Source organism: Capsicum annuum, chromosome 11 (assembly GCF_002878395.1).
Source record: "Capsicum annuum cultivar UCD-10X-F1 chromosome 11, UCD10Xv1.1, whole genome shotgun sequence".
In the NCBI taxonomy this organism is placed as follows: Eukaryota; Viridiplantae; Streptophyta; class Magnoliopsida; order Solanales; family Solanaceae; genus Capsicum; species Capsicum annuum.
Genome location: NC_061121.1, coordinates 14758643 through 14763149, shown reverse-complemented (window position 1 = coordinate 14763149; position 4507 = coordinate 14758643). Strand labels below are relative to the sequence as shown.

Here is a 4507-nt window from a genome sequence, read left to right as displayed (position 1 = left end):
TCCAAAGAAGAGAACAAAACATGACATTGTAAACCTACTAATATGACATCTACCATAGTAAATCACATCAAGATTGATAGCATCGTTCTTGGACCCTAACCTAAATGTTCTTCAACTGTCGCATCAGTCTCGACCCTAACCCTCTTGATATTCATTATTCTCATCAATAATACTGTCTTCTTCGTGATCTTGTAGAACTGAATCAATATATTCATCAGCGTCCGCGTCGCTATTAACTCCATTTTTCTTCTTATCACCCGTTTTTTCTTCCTTCTTCTTTATCTTACAAACTACAAAACCCTTATTCTTAATTTTCTTAGGATCCACATAACGATAATACAATGAATACTCGGTCATCAACCATTCGCCGTTAGGATTGTTTGAAGATTTTTTATGGTGGGGTTTGTACTTCAAATTCTTGACGTACCCCATGAGTTTCCCTTTATCGTCAAACACCTCATTCACTTTGCCTTGTAGCTTCCATGTTCCATTGATCCCCACTGTTCATTTAACTCTTATATGTTGCTCCTTCTCTTTATTGTGTTGAGTGATGAAGTAACCAGTGTTGTTCTTGGTGCCGTCAAAAAGTTCCCATGGCTCCTTGTCTGCGTAGAGATTTACAAGCTGCATGAATTGACATTGTTGTGGAAGTGGCTTATTTATCGCAAACCCTAACAGATATTTCAGCAGATCTTTGTTCATTGGGTGAAGGCCAAACCCATCGGCAGGTCCCTTAAGTATGCACGATCTTTCACTTAGGCATCTCAACCGGACGTTATTCACTTTTGACACGTCAAGTAGCTATGAACTCGGTTATTTTGACACGTTTTTTTACAATCAGCTAAAATTATAAAGAGTGTGTAATACACACACTGCTGACATGGCATGCGACCAATTAAAAAAGAACACGCCCCCCCCCCCCCCACCCCCCCCCCCCCCCCCCCCCCCCCCCCCCCCCCCCCCCCCCCCCCCCCCCCCCCCCACCCCCCCCCCCCCCACTCCCCCACCCCCCCCCCCCTCCTACCCCACTCAAATCACTATCTCCAAACACCCAACCCCCAGCCCGAAAACACCACAACAACCCCACTCCCACCTCCAAATCTTCTTCTTCACATCAATGGAGGTTGAATTTAACAAATTTATTCTCACCAACTTAATTAATTTTAACCAATTTTTAACTTATCAAAGACAATTACTCTCGAGTTAATGAAAAACTTCTAACATTGATAAGGATAATCAATGGCGATGATGCAATGGTGATAATGGAAAGCCCAAACACATTATTGAGATGGTTGTTTTCGGTAAGGTCAAGACAGTAGTTGATTTTTTTCTCCATTTTTGCGTGTGTATGTTGCACTGTGTATGAGTGCATTTTTTCTGTTCTCTTCTACTCTCAGTGTATGTATATGTGGAAAAAAATAGAATTTTCAATCAACTTGAAAGACACCCAGTTGAAATTGAACAAAATTCAATTACGAAAATGGACTCTTCAATTAAATTTTGTGCAAAATTCAATTGTAAAAGTGATGTATTGGATCAAATTGAGAGATATTAAATTGGAAAGAAATAAAATTATAATATAACTAATAAAAAAATGTTAACATTTATCAAAAGTTTGAAAGATAGTGGGGGAGAAAGAATGATGAAGAAGATGAAGACTCAAAAATGAAGATGGCAAATATGTTTCATTTATTTCACTAGAAATTTTCTAACAAAAAAAAAAAAGAAGTTGATAAATGGACAAAATTGATGTTTAGAAATAAAAGAAAGGGTATAATCAAATGGAAGTAATTAAATATTATTATTATGACCAAGTTGAACGCCATATCAGATAAAAAATAGTACTCACGTGCCTGAAATGAGTGCAAAACACGCGAGCTCCCATCTATGCAAAAAGTGTCAAAATGACCGAGTTAATAGCTACTTGAGGTGCCAAAAGTAAATAACGTCCAGTTGAGGTGCCTAAGTGAAAAATCGTGCGTACTTAAAGAGTCTGCCGATGGGTTTTGCCTTGGGGTAAATCTGTATCTCATCATGTCCTTAGCTTGATGATGAGATGCCATAAGCAACACACAAAAAAAATTACGTAATTGTGATTCCTCTAAGACCCTAAGACGTACTTGATGAATAGCTTAGATGAAACTAGGAGTGTACATAGGTCGGGTTGGTTCGATTTTTCATTAAAATATAACCAAACCAATAATGTCGGTTTTCTAAATCTATAAACCAAATCAAACCAATATACAATCGGTTTTTAAATTTCAGTTTTAGTCGGGTTTTTTCGATTTCCTTGGTTTTTTGGTTTTCTTAGTTTTTTACAATTATAATGTGATTGAAGAAAAAAATTAAATGTTTTCACTAAAAAGATAAAAAAAAAATGGTCATAGAGTAGTTTCAATTAAAATTAAGTTGGCAAATTACTAAGACGTCTAAACTACTATCTCTCAAAGTAATATTATGTGGATTCCCATTGATTCAATTTCTTAGTCACTAGTCACAGTAGCTTATCTGAAAGTTCCCTTCACATAAAATGTGAGCATACAAAAGAATGAAGAATTAGAGACAACTTATTAAAAACTTAACTCCATAAAGTAATTAACTATAACATAATTCCATTAAAAAAAAGAGAAAGAAGAGAAACAAACCTAAATCACAACTTGACGAACGAATGAACAAAATGTAAAGTGAAGCAATGAAGAGTTTTAGGTTTTTATATGGCAAAAATTCAGATATAGGTAACTTTTAGTCCATAATTACAAGACATGGTTAATGTTTGCATAGTTACAAAACATAGATATACCTTAAATTTCTCTCTTTCTCTCACTTTTTCTCGCCTCTCTCCTCCTTCTCTCTCCCCTCCTCCATTCCTGTCCCTCTATTGGTCCCCCCCTCTTTCTCATTCTTTTATTTTTTATAATTTCAAGAATTGTATATTTGAATATAAACTATGCAAAATGTATATGTACACACTCAATATAAATTCTGTAAACTGTATATATACAGATGTATAGTTATTTAATATACACTATAATAATATACAAACATTCAGATATACAATTGAAAAATAAACAAATGTACATATACAATTAACAACTTATACATATATGACTTGTATAATTGACATATATTGCTTATACATATACGACTTATTCAATTGACTTATACATATACGACTTATACAATTATTATCATATATACAATTAATATACAATTTATACATATGCGCATATATATACATATACAATTAACAACTTATACATATATGACTTATATAATTGACATATACAATTGACATATATGACTTATACAATTGACTTACACATATACTACTTATACAATTACATCATATACACAATTAATATACAACTTATACATATACGCATATATAATTGACACATAATTTATAATTGATAACAATTTAGTTGAATTGAGAAAATAATGATTGAACTAAGTTATCTCAATCAAAATTTATGATAGAAAGGATTGCAAAATATAAAAAATATAAAAAAAATTAAATCCGACATCAAAAATACTGAGCTTGGATAGATTTTGGATAGACATGCAATTAGTTAACTAAATCCCAAAATGATATCCTAATTAATATTATGGTCACAATAATAATAACAACGAACCATAGAAATGAAGAGCAGAATCAAATGAGATCTTTTTTTAAAAGAAAATCAATATAGAGCTTTTTCGCTTTTAACAAAACTATAGAGAATTTTTAACGTTTGCTTATTAATTTTAAATTAAATAATTACTTTTAAATTTTTCATAAAAGAAAAGTGAACCCAAAGTCAAATCGGCTCAAATCCAATTGTTTACTAATCCTAAATAAGGCTTTAAAGGAATGCATGCGTTTTTTTTTTAAAAGGCGTTTAAAAATGTTTAGCCCGCACACTACTAAAAAAAAAAAAGGAAAACCGACCACAAGTGATCCGTTTTTCTCAATTTTCGACTACAAAACAAACCAAAGTGCGTGATCAGTAAAATTATTGTAGCTTTTTAAAAATCTACCACATGTGTCATTTTTTTTTAAATATATATATATTTTTAAAATTCATTATTTTTTTTATTAAAATAGAAAAAATGAGTTTAAAAATAAAAAATTCAAAATAAACCGACAAAAAGTGGTCGGTTATATTTTAAAATTAATTAATTAATTAATTTTATTAAAACCGACCACATGTGGTCGTTTTTTTTTTAAATTAATAAATTAATTTTATTAAAACCAACCACTTGTGGTTGGTTTTTTGTAATTATGCAAATTTTTTTTAAATTTGGTTTTTCTGGATTTTTTTTTAAAAAAATAAAAAGCAACAAATGAAACATCATACAATACAACAACAACAACAAACCAAAGTACAAACTACAACAAAATGTCCAAATCCATACAACAACAACAACAACAAACCAAAGGGTAAAAACTACAACAAAACATACAAAAGTGTAAAAACTACAACAAAATGTCCAAATCCAAAGTACAACACATACAAAAGTAAAAAAA

General features: G+C 31.5%; 1 pseudogene; it reads right to left on the bottom strand.

Annotated features, from left to right (window-relative positions):
• Positions 1 to 26: 26 nt before the first annotated feature.
• The window catches only part of LOC107846707, a 31425-nt pseudogene continuing 26944 nt past the window's right edge, over positions 27 to 4507 (bottom strand).